Consider the following 17,713-nt stretch of genomic DNA (forward strand, 5'->3'; position numbering starts at 1 on the left):
GGGGATGGATGTCTATAGTGAGAGGGAGACGGTTGGGGCCAGGAAACTGGAAACTGTTAAAGTGGCAGAGGGCGTCGGAAGGATCGTGGATGTAGGTGGGAAGAGACTGGACAAGGGGAGAAAAAAATAGTCGAGATAGGAAGAGATAAGTTCTGTGGGGCAGGAACAGGCTGAAACGATGGGTCTGCCAGGGCAGTCCTGTTTGTGGATCTTGGGAAGGAGGTGGAAGCGGGCTGTGCGGGGTTGAGGAACTATGAGGTTGGTGGCCGTAGAGGGGAGATCTTCAGAGGAGGTGAGGTCAGTGACGGTCTTGGAAGCGGTGGCTTGATGTTCGGCAGTGGGGTCATGGTCTAGGAGGAGGTGTAGAAGAATGAGAGGGGATCTCATTGAAACGTATAAAATTCTGACAGGACTAGACAGACTGGATGCAGGGAGGATGCTTCCCCTGGCTGGGGGGTCTAGAACGAGGGGTCACAGTCTTAGGATACGGGGTAGGACATTTAGGACTGAGATGAGAAATTTCTTCACTCTGAGGGTGGTGAACCTGTAGAATTCTCTACCACAGAAAGCTGTGGAGGCCAAGTCACTGAATATATTTAAGAAGGAGATAGATAGATTTCTAGACACAAAAGACATCAAGGGGTATGGGGAGAGAACAGGAATATGGTATTGAGATAGCGGATCAGCCATGATCATATTGAATGGCGGAGCAGGCTCGAAGGGCCGAATGGCCTACTCCTGCTCTTATTTTTCTATGTTTCTACCCTCTAATGTTGGGTTTTTAAAAAGCATAGTTTATGCAAAAATATTTTTAAAAGCCGAGATGATAGATAGTTAAGATGCTAATAAACTGGTTTTGATGTTGTTTCCTCATAGACTGTAAATGAGCAATTAGCCTGTCTCAGCAATCGAAAAACCATCTCGCACCCATTGTATTACAAAGTCTTTGATCCTTTGTGGGTTGTGAACAAAGATATAAGATCGAGGCTAGGACATAGGCTGTCAGAGATGTTCTTTTTGGAATAAAGCTGTGAAGGCAATTTTGTTAAAGGGAAAGCTGTAAGGGCTTTCACTGGTGAAAATGGTAGAAATACTAGAGAATAGTTAGAAGTGATCTTATTTAAGTCAAGTAAGCCAACCCACTGGTGTGGCTTAATGTATGTTTTTTATTTTGTAACATTAGTCAAAGATAAATTGTACAGATTTGTGGTGTATGTGCCTTTAAGAGCCCCCTGTGTGCTGTAATGCCGGTGATGGCCACTCGGGCTATATAAGCCTGTGTAGTGTCTTGTATCTGTTAGTTCACCTCCAGACTTTGTTCAGTAAACACCTGTGAAACCAACTCCTGCATTCCGTGTCTCTATTAACACACGGATACAACAGTGGCGACGAATTCGAAACGGACTTACCTGCAATTCGGCAGCACCTCAAGGAGATCGATTCCTCAGACGAAAGTCAAAGAAAAACAAGAAAGAAAAAAAAACCGTGGTTTCACCAGCTAGCCGAGCTGGTGGCAGGTACTGCAATAATCCTTCCTGGGCGGCGGGCTGGGGCTCCATCGGCTGGCTCTGCAGCGGGGCCGAGCAGCGAAGGCGGAGGCAAACAGAGACAGAAGGGGGGAGCACTCGGGAGACGGCTAGTGCTATAAAGCAGGTCGGCGTTCGGACCAAACAGAGGGAGGGAAAAGCCCCAGAGAGTCCGGCGGGAACGAGTCTCCACCTAATGAAAAAAAAACCTATGTAAATAAAAACCGCGGAGAACAGCGTTGTCAGCAGCAGCAGCGGCGGGAAAGCACGGGAAGCACCATTTTTTTTCTGCAGGGAAGAAAGGAAAGCGCGGGAGGTGCCATTTTTTTTTCAGGATGCCTAAGGCTGGCAATATTAATGCTTTCGATAGCGATATAGAGGATTGGACCACATATGTGGAAAGACTGGAGGTATATTGCACAGCAAATGAAATAGAAGATGATAAAAAGGCATCAGTACTTCTAAATCTAATGGGCGCAAGGACATACAGGCTGTTACGAAACTTAATCACTCCAGCCAAACCAAAGGACAAGAATTTTAAGGAAATTGTTGATACCCTACAGGAGCACTTAAACCCAACACCGCTGCTGATAGCGGAACAATTCAAATTCTTCAAGAGGAATCAGCACAAGAATGAAAGTAACGCTGATTACCTCACCGAATTAAGGAAGCTGTCAAAGCACTGCCAATTCGGGGCAGGACTGGCAGATTCTCTTCGAGACAAATTCGTCTGCGGTCTCCTAAGTGAAGGAACACAGAAAAGGCTACTTTCTGAGAAAGATTTGACACTGGACAAGGCTTTCAGTATGGCTGTATCATATGAAGCAGCCGCAAGAGGAGCTGCAGAGATACAGCAAAAGCCACAGGACTTCGGCACCCATGAAATGACACGGGGTTTCGAGAGATGTTATCGCTGCGGCAGATCCACCCATGACCAGAGGGACTGCTGGTTCAAGGACAAAGCATGCAGGCAATGCAGAAAGATTGGACACATTGCACGTGTATGCCGATCTGGACACAAAAAATCCACGGACAGGAAAAAAATCAATAAGGAAAAGTACAGAAAGGTACAAATGATGACGGACAGTAGCTCCGAAGACCAGAAGAGCGATAGCGACTCCGGAAACAAGAGACTAAGCTGTCTCAAATTACATAATGTAATTGCCAAAGAAGATTACCAGACCATTTGGGTTACCCTCACGATAGCGGGGTCCCCAGTTAAAATGGAGCTAGATACAGGATCAGCTCTGACCGTCACAAGTCGACAGGATTACGAGCGGCTATTTCCGCATATACCTTTGAAAGACACATCCATTATCTTGAAAACATATACGGGGCAGAAAGTATACCCCAAAGGGAAAATAAAGGTGCCTGTTGTATACAACGGCAAGGAAATACAGAAATTGTATTTATACGTTCTGCAAGATGGTGGTCCACCGCTGTTGGGACGTGAATGGATCAGGAAGATACGTTTAGACTGGCACTCCATTCAGGCACTGACGGTGACCAGTAAGAAAAAAAATGATGATGACGTCATACCTGAACGAATAAAAGACATCTTGGCCAACGCCAAGGAAGTGTTTCAACAGGAACCAGGAACCTTGAAAGGCGTCACCGCCTCAATAAAAGTGGAAGATGCGGCAATTCCCAAGTTTTTTAAGGCAAGGCCGGTGCCATGCGCAATTCGTCCAGCAGTCGAGGCAGAGCTGGAGAATTTGGAAAAGGCAGGCGTATTATCCTAGATAGATTGGAGCGAGTGGGCAACACCCATCATCCCGGTCATGAAGAAAAGGTTGAATAATGATAAATCTGAAGAACAGAGAAAAATTTGCATCTGTGGGGACTTCAAGGTGACTGTAAACCCGGTCCTTCACACGGTACAGTATCCTCTTCCGAGGATAGAAGATATTTTCGCCTCACTATCCGGAGGGAAACGTTTCACCAAAATTGACTTGGCACAGGCATATCTACAGATGGAGGTTGAAGAGGCCTCTAAAAAGTATCTCACGATAAATACACACAAAGGCCTGTACCAGTACAATCGACTGGTTTTCGGAGTAGCATCAGCTCCAGCTATCTGGCAAAGAGCTATGGAGCAAGTCCTCCAAGGGATTCCGGGGACTCAATGCTACCTAGACGACATCCTTGTAACAGGAGAAAACGACAACGAGCACCTTGCCAATTTGGAGCAGGTGCTCACTAGGCTGAGAGAACGGGGCCTACGAGCAAATCGCCCCAAGCGTGAATTTTTCCAGAAACAAATATCATATTGTGGCCACATAATTAACGAGGAAGGGTTGCATAAGTCACCTGAAAAAATTGAAGCGGTCATAAAAGCCCCAGCACCTGAAAATGTCTCACAATTAAGGTCGTTCCTGGGATTGATAAATTACTATCATAAATTTTTACCGAACTTGTCAACTCTTCTGCACCCTCTTAATGAACTGCTACAAATGGGAGTAATTTAGAAATGGAGCGAAGACTGTAAACGTGCCTTCCATAAAGGCAAAGGCCTGATCACGTCCAAGGAAGTTTTGGCTCATTACAACCCATCACTGCCAAGCAGACTGGCGTGCGATGCATCCCCTTACGGCGTAGGAGCGGTATTATTGCATAGATTCCCTGATGGCTCGGAGCGGCCAATAGCTTTTGCGTCACGCTCATTGAACTCAGCTGACCGTAACTATGCCCAGATCGACAGGGAAGCACTTAGCCTGGTATGGGGAGTGAAGAAATTCAACCATTACCTACACGGACAAAAATTTACCTTGTTCACTGACCATCAACCCCTCGTCTCCATATTCAACCCTAAAAAGGGTGTTCCCATTATGACAGCGCAAAGGCTACAGAGGTGGCCCCTTTTCCTAGGGGCACACCAATATGACATAGAATACAAAGGATCAAAACAACATGGGAATGCTGACGGTTTATCGCGCCTACTGTTGCCAACGGTAGAAGAGGCACCTACAGTGGACCCAGTGGAGATGTTCCACTCAACCATAGTGGAATGTCTACCAGTAACAAATTCTGCCATTGAAAAGGAAACGAGAAATGACCCGACTCTCTCACGAGTCTACGATTTAACGGTGAAGGGATGGCCAGCACATGGCGAACCACTGTTGCCAGCATTCTCGCAAAGAAGAGAACAGCTGTCAGTGTGCCGAGGTACCTTGATGTGTGGATCCAGAGTGGTGATTCCACCCAAACTCCAGGATAAAGTGTTAAAGGAGCTTCACGAGGGGCATCTGGGTGTAGTCAAAATGAAGAACCTAGCCAGAGCGTTTGTGTGGTGGCCAGGTATCGATGGAGACATCGAAGAAATGACCAAGAGCTGCCTAGGATGCCAGAAGGTCCAAAACGCCCCACCACAAGCCCCTCTACATCCATGGGAGTGGCCCTCATCTCCATGGCAAAGGGTACACATCGACTTTGCTGGTCCATTTATGGACTCAATGTTCTTAATCGCGGTTGATGCACACTCCAAGTGGCCGGAGGTAATAAAGATGTCCTCCACCACCACGGAAAAAACCATCACAGTATTAAGGACCATATTTGCCAGGAATGGGCTGCCTGAACAGATCTGTTCTGATAATGGACCGCAATTTGTGTCCGAAGAATTCAGGAAGTTCTTAAAAAACAATGGGGTTAAGCACTACACGTCCGCCCCATACCATCCCGCCACCAATGGATTGGCTGAAAGGTTTGTCCAGACCTTCAAGAAGGCCATAAAGGCCATGGGTAATGAAGACATCAATCTTCAGCATAAGGTAGATAACTTCTTGTTTGCATACAGGAATGCAACACATGTGGTTGCAAACCAAACTCCCGCCATGATGTTCTTCAATAGAAGCCTAAGATGCCGGCTGGATTTGATCAAGTCAAACATCAGAAGGGACGTGGAGAACCGGCAATTTCAAGGCATGAATGAAAGGCCAACTAGAACCTTCCAGATAGGTCAACAAGTTTTGGCCCGGGGCTACCGTACCGAGAAATGGCAGCCTGGAACTATTTGCACACGACTAGGACCGCTGATGTATACCGTGGACATTGGTGAAAGCATAATAAGGCGCCATGCTGACCAGATCATAGAGTCATCCGAAAAGGGACAACCTACACCACAACTCTATATGCCTAATGATGAAGCAGAGATACCCATAGTATCTACCTCCGATCCTGTGATACTGGAACCAGATGAACCCGACACTGGCATTCAAGCCGAATCGACCTTGCCAAAAGAACCTACTACACCACCAAAAACTACTACACCACCGAGGCATTATCCGGACTGAGTCAGGAAGCCTCCAGAGAGACTGACTTATAATTGATTAACTGCAGCAAATGTGTAGATTATTGTTCTTGTAATATGTTAATTAATGATTACTTAAAATGTTATGTACTGGTTGTCTAAAAGGGGAGGAATTGTGGTGTATGTGCCTTTAAGAGCCCCCTGTGTACTGTAATGCCGGTGATGGCCACTCGGGCTATATAAGCCTGTGTAGTGTCTTGTATCTGTTAGTTCACCTCCAGACTTTGTTCAGTAAACACCTGTGAAACCAACTCCTGCATTCCGTGTCTCCATTAACACACGGATACAACAAGATTGAATTAAATGGGTTTAGTCATAATGCCTGTTCTATATGTTCACTTTACTGTAAAATAAAGCAATTATTCATTTGAAGCAAGCCTTGTCTCACTAAATGCTTGCCTTCGGAGACATTGATGGAGTATATGTGCAAAAGACATAAAATGCAGTCCAGATCACAAGGTTATGCTATTGTTATGACCCTGGGTTATGCTACCATAGAAGTACATGCATGAAAGTGTGAGTCAACTTCCATAAAGTAAGACACAGATTGCTTAAGGGAATGCCACTGAGCTGTGTTACAAATTGGGGTCAGCCCTAGATGCCACTGAACCTGGGTGGGCATCTAGGGCTGACCCCAATTTGTAACACAGCTCAAACCTTTTTCACATTTGCTGGCATTTATTATTTTAATCTTGTGTCATTAAGCATAATTTCTCATTGTAAGTTATTTTATATTTCTGTATATTGGCGATTTACAGTTCTACAGGGACATCCATCTTGGTTTTGACAATTTCCAATTATAAGTCCAATTTCCTGTTTTATCCCTATGGTTTACCAGTGCTGTCCTGTGAATATGCAGAGGCATTGTGGAGTAGCCTTATTTTCTTTATTCATTCCAATTTTTGTATGTTATTTTATTTTCCCCTTTACTGATTTGCCCATGTCCAAAAACTCAGACAGGGAATCTCCTCCCAGGCCTCTGCAAAAACCACTTTAAGCCAAGTGATAGGAGCATGAATGAGCTTTGTGATATAATCTCCAATTTTTCTATCCTACTATTCTGAGAAAGCACCATACCATTTCTCTTCTCAGCATATCTCCCAGAATGTACAGGTGATCAGGAGCTTTCTCTGCAGAGAATCCTCTTGCTATTTAATGACACAGCAAACGAATACTCCATGAAAGGATGTCACCTCGTTTGACATGATCACAATAGGTTTTGTGAGATAACAGTGAACATCTATTAGAAATATAAATTACAAAGTAGGACTGTGGGAAGAAAGCTGATGCCAGAAAGCCATGAAGTGACACGAAGAAGCCACTGGTCAGGAGCTCAATCCAAATAATTATTAATAAAATAAGTAAATTAAAGAAAATTGTGTTTATATATTTGCAATCTTAATTCTCTGACTCTCCTGTTACAAGCTGTTGTATGAAGCCCAGGGCACAAATAAACATAACATTCAAAACAATATTTAATATTTTTCTAAACAATATCAACTCCTAGACAGTTGAATTTTGAGCATGCTTGGCTCACAAAACAAAATTAGAAATAGTGATACAAATGTCAAGAAAAGTAACAGAAATAAAATACACCAAGGAAGCATTTTTCTTCTAATTTTCTAAAGCTTTCTCTGTATTGTACTTTGTTTTCTCCAAAGTAATTTAAAGGCTGTCATAAAAGACATTGGGGGAAAAATTGGGTTGCGTTGCGCCTCCAGTTAGATGAATTATCGTTTGACAACTCTGTGAAGCTGTCAAACAGTGACATTCTTTAGTTTGATGAAGACTTGAATTCAAGACCTCATCAAACAGTTTTCTTTTGCAGAAATGAGATGGTTGTTGCATTTGAGAATGCAATGGCCATCTGTCATCTCTACCGCGGAGGTGCGAGACTCTCCGCGTACACACTGATTGAAGCCTGCAGGAAGAAACAAAGATAAGTACACTTTTTCTAACACTTTGCACTTACCTCAGATACTCACCTCTCCATGCTTGCACCCATCACTCACCTCCACAGCACACTTTTGGACCCCTCCGACCCCCTCAGACCCACTACTCGCCTCAGTGATCCTGGCGGGTTTCGGAGCCTTCGGGAAGCCCGCACTTGTGTGGGCAAAATGGCGATAAGCCTATTTTCTGCTTATTAACTACCTGTTAACAGGCAGTTAAGTGGCTTTAATCCCTTCCCGTCTCCAAGGAGATGGGACCCGGCGCGGGACAGCTACCTTCCTCCTGGCAAGATGGCACGGAGGCGGGTTGGGCACCCGCCCCCAAATTCTGCCATTTTCCTGGCAGTCCCGCCTCCAAACCTGCCTCCCCAGGGCTGGCAAAATCCAGCCCATTGTTTCTTTCCTTTACTCTTGTTACCACACCGTAAGTGACCAATCTAGTCGAATTGAATTTCGAAATCCTAGGTCAAGACACCAACGCCGCGGCACGAGGGACAATGCAGTCTGTCTTACATTTTATTATAATATTTTTTATTTTGCCAAAATGTTTATAATTATATTTTTTCCTCTTTTTAATCTACTTTTCTTGGTTCATTATAAAAAACATTTACCCTTTATTTTTGCATCCTCAGCATACAAAAGAATTATCCAAACTGGGGAAACACTCCCTGTTCATCTTTCTTTTTGTCGTCCTTTCATGTCATAATCTCCCCAGCCCTGCACTTTCATCTCATTAGTTATTTATCCTCCCATTGTGAGCAACGGTATTCAACTGGTGTTCCACATTTTAAGTTTTTACAGCTTTCCTTTAACTAACTGTAAATAACTTAGATTCCTGATATACAAAATCACCATGGTTTCTTTACCCTCTTAAGGGCAATAATATCCTTTCTATGATTAGGTGATCAGAACAACACACAGTACTGAAGACAGTGTCTAACCCTTAATTTGTATATAGTTTGAAATTCTTTGGCTTTCTTGTAGACAGGACCAAGAATGTTCACCAGTTATAGCAACTGTTAGTTTGGTTGCAAAATATTAGATAAAGCCATCACCAAGAATATATAACAGGATGGATAGTAAAATGTATTTGTTTGTGTTATATAATTTCAAAGCTCATCCTATTTGTGCTGTAACCACCTCTTGGCTCAACATGCAAAGGATTTCTCTGGGTTCTCTGTAGAGAGCAGTTACTTCAACGTAGATACATTCATGAAATGAAAGTATTATTGTGAAAGTTGAACTCCAAAGAATGAGAGACCACACATAAGGCGTGAAGTTTGACATCTAAAATATCTTCACAATACCTGAGGCTGGCTGATAAATGGTATCTTTTTTTCTCTCTCTCTCTCACGCACTCACATTCTCTCTTTTACACACACACGCAACCTTTTGCTCTGTATTTGGTTTGATCTTCATCCATTACCAACTATAATCAAACAGTACGTGAACCATTCTCTATCTCACTAGTGATTCCTACATTTCTTAGTTCAGTGCTATTCACAAATCATCATCTACACCAATTAGGCTGGCAGAAAGTAAGTTTTCTCATAGGCGCTCAAATACCTGAGGTTTCTATGTAAATAAAGTATTGCCAGGTATTTTAGGGCAGCATGTTTATGATACACTGCTTGATTAAGTACAACATTACAACATTTTACATTGAATGAGCCCTCTTTAAGGAAAAACCCTGTATGTGAAATTGACTATTGTGTTTTCTGATATATTAATAGTTATGATGAAAGTATGTTTAACAGTCAAAACAAAATGACCGTAATGCAATAAAGCTATCATGTTTAGGAAGTACACTGTAACTACTACTTACCCTGTTTGCCTAGTACATAACAATGAATTGTTTCCTGTTCTCTTAAGCATAGCTCTGTTTTCTTATAAAACTTGATACTCTATACTTCAGGGTGGCCTAAGTGTAGACTAGTGAAATACATGGTAAAACTTGCTGCATAAACATAAGAAACTGTAGGTTCCCAAGATGCCATCATAACAACTATTTAATTCTTAAAGCAGAAACTTAAGTACATCATGCCCCATAATGTCGTGAAACGAATATGTTTGTAATATGGTTATACTCCAAACCACCCTTTCTAAATTAAAATTTGACTTGGTTTTGAATCTGTACTGCTAGGACAATTTGGCAAAAAAGTTAAGTTCCTCTTTCATTTTTCCAATTACTTGTAATTTAAAAGAACACAGACTTGAACCTTATGAAGCATCTGGATTTAATACCCAAATATTTCAAATGTTCTTTCTTTACAGAACAGGATGCCTTTGGTAAAAAAAAACATAATTTATATATTTATGATTCTCTCTGCTTTGGAGATGTTTGCCTCAAGAAAGCTATAGTATCAGGCCTGGAAACACACATCAACATGAAGTGATGACTTACAATGTTTGAGAGAATGGTAGGTTGTTTTGGCTTGTATTCGCTCTGTAGTATTAATCCAGTGCTAAGATAGGGGCCAAGTGAATCAGCAGATATTTTAACACTCTCATATTTCTCTTTCATTTTATTAAAACCTGACTGTACGCTAGAGAAGCAATGTGAACTGCTGTACTGAAGCAGCCAGCAGCTGGCTTAGATACATAAAGGATAATCTCACAAGGTGACACTGCCAGTGAGGGACCTTACTAGCAGCAAGCGTGGGTAGATAATTGGAGTTGCAGTATGGTAGTTCTAGCCCCTTCCCACGCTTGTCACTAGCAGGACATTGGCAGTGGAACCTTGCCAAATTACCCCTAGAGAGCTCTAGTACTATCTGCTGTACAAAGTAAGCAGTTACCCATACTTTTACGAGTACATTGCATCAGCCATTCTGAGAAGTGGGAGCAGTGCCGAATACAGAAAAGAGATTTGTAAATAAAAATGTTTGGAAATGCAGCATTTGACTTCTTGATGATATAAAGAATTAGAAATGTTCATCTGGTGTGCCTGATCAAAACATGTTTTTGCTTTAATGCATACTATTGTTATTCACTAATTTATGCACTTAAATGAACATAGGAACATAGGAATTACTAGACGAAAAAGACCAAGGCACATCTAGTTTGCCTTCTACCATCCTGGTAGTCGCGTGATAGAATGATAATGGAGTTGTTGACTAATCATAGCAAACAATCTCTATCAATGAGTCTACAACAGACCCAGACATGAGGTGAGGAAAACCCCAGTGGTGGAAAGCTTTAGGAACCATAGGTCCAAACTCACCTGTTCCTCCCAAGCATGCGACACTTACCCAATATCCCAAAATGTTATTTTCTGAAAGAAATCTATCTAATTTGCATTTGAATAAATCAATACTAACTGCTTCCACCATCTCCCGAGGGAGCCTGTTCCATACATTGACTACTCGCTCACTGAAATATTGTTTCCACAAATTAGTTTCAAATTTACTCCCCTTCAAGCACAGGCCAGTCCTCTGGTTCTTCTGTTCTGTACAACTTTGTCATGGTTTACATTATCTTACAAAGAATTATCTGGAATGTACAGCACAAAACAGGCCATTCAGCCTAACTGGTTCACGCCAGCTCTGTACGAGCCTCCTCCCACCCTTCTTCATCTAACTCCATACCCTCTATTCCTTTCTCCCTCATGTGTTTATCTAGCTTCCCCTTAAATGGATCTATGCTATTCACCTCAACTACACCTTGTGGTAGTGAGTTCCACATTCTAACCACTCTCTGAGTAAAGAAGTTTCTCCTAAATTCCCTATTAGATTTATTAGTGACTATCTTATATTTATGGCCCCTAGTTTTGGTCTCCCCCACAAGAGAAAACATCTTCTCTATTAAACTCTTTCATAATCTTAGAGACCTCTATCAGGTCACCTCTCAGCCTTCTCTTTTCTGGAGAAAAGAGCCCCAGCCTGTTCAATCTTTCCTGATACAGGTAGTTATACCTCTAAATTCTGGCATCATCCTTGTAAATCTTTTTTGCACTGTCTCCAATGCCTCTAAAATCAAAACTGGAAATACTCAGCAGGTCAGGCAGCATCTGTGGAGAGAGAAACAGAGTTAACGTTTCAGGTCGATGACCTTTCGTCAAAACTGGAAAAAGTTAGAGATGTAATAGGTTTCAAGCAAGTATAGAGGCAGGGAAAGGAAGGAGGGGAGGAAACAACAAACGGGATGGCAGGAGAGATTAAATGACAAAAGTGATGATAGTGCAAGGTGAAAGGAGATGGTAATGGGACAAGGAACAAAAGATGGGTCTAGAGTAGGTGTAAATGGGAATATCAGCATCACCACCAACAACTGCTATCCGAAAAAATGTGGGCAAAGGTTATGATCTGAAATTGTTGAACTCAATGTTGTAAAGTGCCTCATCCAAAGATGAGGTGCTGTTCCTCGAGCTTACATTGAGTTTCACTGGAACAGTGTAGGAGGCCAAGGACGGAGAGGTCTGAGTGGAAGTGGGGCGGAGAATTAAAATGACAGGCGACCGGAAGCTCAGCGTCACACTTGCGGACTGAATGGAGATGTTCCGCAAAGCTGACACCCAATCTGCGTTTGGTCTCCCCAGTGTAGAGGGGACCACATCATGAGCAGCGAATACAGTATACTAAATTAAAAGAAGTACAAGTAAATTGCTGTTTCACCTGGAAGGAGTGTTTGGGTCCCTGGACGGTGGGAAGGGAGGAGGTAAAAGGGCAGGTGTTGCATCTCCTGCGCTTGCACGGGAAGGTGCCGTGGGAATGGGAGTGGATGTTGGGGGTGATAGAGGAGTGGACCAGGGTATCTCAGAGGGAATGGTCCTTTTGGAATGCTGAAAGGGGAGGGGAAGGGAAGATGTGTTTGGTGGTGGGATCATGCTGGAGGTGGCGGAAATGGCGGAGCATGATCGGTTGAATGTGGAGGCTGGTGGGGTGGAAGGTGAGGACAAGGGGAACCCTATTGTGGTTCCAGGAGGAAGGGGCAGGGGTGAGGGCAGAAGTGCAGGAAATGGAACGAACACAGTCGAGGGCCCTGTCAACCACAGTGGAGGAGAATGCTTGGTTGAGTAAAAAGGAAGACGTATCGGAAGCATTGGTATGGAAGGTGGCATCGTCGGAACAGATGCGGCAGAGATGGAGAAACTGGGAGAATGGAATAGAGCCCTTACAGGAAGCAGGGTGGGAGGAAATGTAGTCATGGTAGCTGTGGGAGTCAGTGGGCTTATAGTGGATATTGGTCGATAGCCTATCCACAGAAATGGAGGCAAAGAAGTTGAGGAAGGGAAGGGAAGAGTTGGAGATGGATCATGTGAAGGTGAGGGAAAGGTGGGAATTGGAAGCAAAGTTGATGAAATTTTTCAGTTTGGGGTGAGAGCAGGAAACGGCACCGTTACAGCCATCAATGTACCGGAAAAAGAGGTGAGGGAGGGGAACTGAGTAGGACTGGAACGAAGAATGTTCTACATATCCCACAAAAAGGCAGGCATAGCTAGGACCCACATTGTCCCATTACCATCGCCTTTCACCTTGCACGATCATCTCTTTTGTCATTTCATCTCTCCTGCCATCCCGTTTGTTGTTTCCTCCCCTCCCTCCTTTCCCTGCCTCTATGATCCATAGCAACACCTTTTATTTGGAGGAAATGAGTGGAGTCAAAGCAGAAATTATTCAATATAAGAACAAGTTCAGCCAGGCAGAGGAGGGTGGTGGTGGATGGGGACTGGTTGGGCCGCCATTCAAGGAAGAAGCGGAGAGCCCTCACAGGCTGTCCTGCTGGGGAATGGAGGTTTTAGAGGGATTGGACGTCCTTGGTGAAAAGGAGACGTTTAGGGCGAGGAAACTGGAAACTTTTAAAGTGGCGGAGGGCGTCGGAAGCGGATGTAGGTAGGAAGAGACTGGATAAGGGGAGAAAAAAAAGTTGAGATAGGAAGAAATCAGTTCCCTGGGCAAGGAATGTCTGAAACGATGGGTCTACCAGGGCAGTCCTGTTTGTAGATCTAGGGAAGGAGGTAGAAGCGGGCTGTGTGGGGTTGGGGGTCTATGAGATTGGAGACCATTGAGGGAAGCTCTCCAGAGGAGATGAGGCCAGTGACAGTCTTGGAAATGATGGCTTGATGTTCGGTCATGGTCCAGGGAGAGGTGAATGGCCTCCTTCTGTGCTATATCATTCCATGATTCTATGAGTACGCCAAGTGTGGTCTAACCAAGGTTCTATACAAGTTTAATATAACTTCTCTGCTTTTCAATTCCGTTCAATCTAGTCTGTTTAGAATCCTAAAAGCAGCAATCATATCAACTCTCAACCTTGTTTCCAGTGAGAACCTGCCCAATTTATATAATCACTCCTCATAATCTAATCCCCCCATCCCCTCAATCATTATAGTTGTTCTCTTCTGTGTCCTTTCAATAACCACATTAAGCAGAGACTCACAGAAAAAAATTACATTGCTTAAAGACTGACTGTCACTCTGGGGTTTTATTTTCAAAATCATAACATTACACACCATTTTGACTAATATTTTTATTTCCAGGAAGTTCCAACCCATGCTGAGGTAAAGTTCCATGGGTACAGGTCATCTCCAGATCATTCTTCACACGTACTCCTAGGCAGTGACAGTTGACAGGTTATTCAACAGTGAGAGTGGGAACCCTGACTGATGGTTCCCTCTCTAGCCCAGGGACACAGAACCCTGACTGATGGTTCCCTCTCTAGCCCAGGGACACAGAACCCTGACTGATGGTTCCCTCTCTAGCCTAGGGACACAGAACCCTGACTGATGGTTCCCTCTCTAGCCCAGGGACACAGAACCCTGACTGATGGTTCCCTCTCTAGCCCAGGGACACAGAACCCTGACTGATGGTTCCCTCTCTAGCCCAGGGACACAGAACCCTGACCGATGGTTCCCTCTCTAGCCCAGGGATACAGAACCCTGACCGATGGTTCCCTCTCTAGTCCAGGGGCACAGAACCCTGACTGATGGTTCCCTCTCTAGTCCAGGGGCACAGAACCCTGACTGATGGTTCCCCCTCTAGCCCAGGGACACAGAACCCTGACTGATGGTTCCCTCTCTAGCCCAGGGACACAGAACCCTGACTGATGGTTCCCTCTCTAGTCCAGGGACACAGAACCCTGACTGATGGTTCCCTCTCTAGTCCAGGGGCACAGAACCCTGACTGATGGTTCCCTCTCTAGCCCAGGGACACAGAACCCTGACCGATAGTTCCCTCTCTAGCCCAGGGTCACAGAATCCTGACTGATGGTTCCCTCTCTAGTCCAGGGACACAGAACCCTGACTGATGGTTCCCTCCCTAGTCCAGGGACACAGAACCCTGACCGATAGTTCCCTCTCTAGCCCAGGGACACAGAACCCTGACTGATGGTTCCCTCTCTAGCCCAGGGTCACAGAACCATGACTGATGGTTCCCTCTCTAGTCCAGGGACACAGAACCCTGACTGATGGTTCCCTCTCTAGCCCAGGGACACAGAACCCTGACCGATAGTTCCCTCTCTAGCCCAGGGACACAGAACCCTGACTGATGGTTCCCTCTCTAGCCCAGGGTCACAGAACCCTGACTGATGGTTCCCTCTCTAGTCCAGGGACACAAAACCCTGACTGATGGTTCCCTCTCTAGCCCAGGGTCACAGAACCCTGACTGATGGTTCCCTCTCTAGCCCAGGGAGACAGAACCCTGACTGTTGGTTCCCTCTCTAGTCCAGGGACACAGACCCCTGACTGATGGTTCCCTCTCTAGCCCAGGGAGACAGAACCCTGACTGATGGTTCCCTCTCTAGTCCAGGGACACAGAACCCTGACTGATGGTTCCCTCCCTAGTCCAGGGACACAGAACCCTGACCGATAGTTCCCTCTCTAGCCCAGGGACACAGAACCCTGACTGATGGTTCCCTCTCTAGCCCAGGGTCACAGAACCCTGACTGATGGTTCCCTCTCTAGTCCAGGGACACAGAACCCTGACTGATGGTTCCCTCTCTAGCCCAGGGACACAGAACCCTGACCGATAGTTCCCTCTCTAGCCCAGGGACACAGAACCCTGACCGATGGTTCCCTCTCTAGCCCAGGGTCACAGAACCCTGACTGATGGTTCCCTCTCTAGTCCAGGGACACAAAACCCTGACTGATGGTTCCCTCTCTAGCCCAGGGTCACAGAACCCTGACTGATGGTTCCCTCTCTAGCCCAGGGAGACAGAACCCTGACTGATGGTTCCCTCTCTAGCCCAGGGTCACAGAACCCTGACTGATGGTTCCCTCTCTCGCCCAGGGACACCGAACCCTGACCGATGGTTCCCTCTCTAGCCCAGGGACACAGAACCCTGACTGATGGTTCCCTCTCTAGCCCAGGGACACAGAACCCTGACTGATGGTTCCCTCTCTAGCCCAGGGACACAGAACCCTGACCGATGGTTCCCTCTCTAGTCCAGGGACACAGAACCCTGACCGATGGTTCCCTCTCTAGCCCAGGGACACAGAACCCTGACCGATGGTTCCCTCTCTAGTCCAGGGACACAGAACCCTGACTGATGGTTCCCTCTCTAGTCCAGGGACACAGAACCCTGACTGATGGTTCCCTCTCTAGCCCAGGGACACAGAACCCTGACTGATGGTTCCCTCTCTAGCCCAGGGACACAAAAGCCTTTTGTAGCAATCCTAACACCAACTAGGCTGAAAACAGCCAACTCAATAGAGACTGGGAATCAAACATGGGGACCTTCTGGACCTGTATGTCTCAGCTACCTACTGTCTCTACTACCAGGGATGCAAATTTTGAGTTATTTGCTTAATTTTGTCTGCTTTCTGATTTCTAAGCTGTGGGGTAGAAATTGGTTATGGCCCGTTTCCAGGTCCGTAACCAGCAACACGGCGACAGGAAGGTCTGATGCGTGAAATTGGTCCTCTGGCCTCATTAACATTTTTTATATGAGCCACTGGTTGTGCAATTAAAAAGGACGAATATCCAGGTAAGTCCTGGGAAGGAGGTGGGGGTTGGAGCGGGCAATGCGGAAGGGTGATTGTGAGCACTCCTGCTGCTTCTGGCTCCACTGGAATGGTTTTTACATTAAAAAAAATAGATTTTACCTTCTGTTGATGGCCGCTGCTTAGGCCGTAGGAGCTGCTGAAGAATCCTAAGCAGAGCAGGCTTGGTGCCTGCTCCACTCATCAAAAGCAAATTTCACAGAAAGGTCCTTAAACAGGATTTAGGCCCCTCATTAACATATGCAAGGGGCCCAATATTTGTTTTAGGCAGCCGCTTGCGACACCTAAAGAAAGGGCCTGACGAATTTAGCAGTGTCCCAAACGCAAACACAAGTTTGGTGCTGGCAGTCCCACTGCTGAATTTTGTCAGCATAGCGCCCATCTTTGCCCAACAAACAGGCATTTATCAAGGGAAAAGAGCTGAATTATCACACCAAACTGAAGCACCTGGGATTAATGACATTGTTAATTCAGCTCAGTAAATGAATATCACATATGAAGTGCATGTACCTTTAGGAGCCCCTGTGTACTGTAATACCGGTAGTGACCTCTCGGGTATATAAGCCTGTATAGTGTCTTGTATCTTTTAGTTCACCTCCAGACTTTGTTCAGTAAACACCTGTTAAACCAACTCCTGCATTCCGTGTCTCCATTAACACACGGATACAACAGTGGCGACGAATTGGAAAGGGACTTACCTGCAATTCGGCAGCACCTCAAGGAGATCGATTCCTCAGACGAAGGTCGAAGAAAAAAAAAACTGTGGTTTCACCAGCTAGCCGGGCTGGTGGCAGGTACTGCACTAATCCTTCCTGGGCGGCGGGCTGGGGCTCGATCGGGTGGCTCTGCAGCGGGGCCGAGCAGCAAGTCGGAAGGCGGAAGCAAACAGAGACGGAGGGTGGAGCACTCGGGAGACGGCCGGCGCTGCAAAGCAGGTCGTCATTCGGACCAAGCAGAGGGAGGGAAAAATCCCAGAGAGTCCGGCGGGAAC

This window comes from Somniosus microcephalus, chromosome 9 (genome assembly GCF_052327205.1).
Source record: "Somniosus microcephalus isolate GS21.2 chromosome 9, FLI_Smic_1.0, whole genome shotgun sequence".
Lineage (NCBI taxonomy): Eukaryota > Metazoa > Chordata > Chondrichthyes > Squaliformes > Somniosidae > Somniosus > Somniosus microcephalus.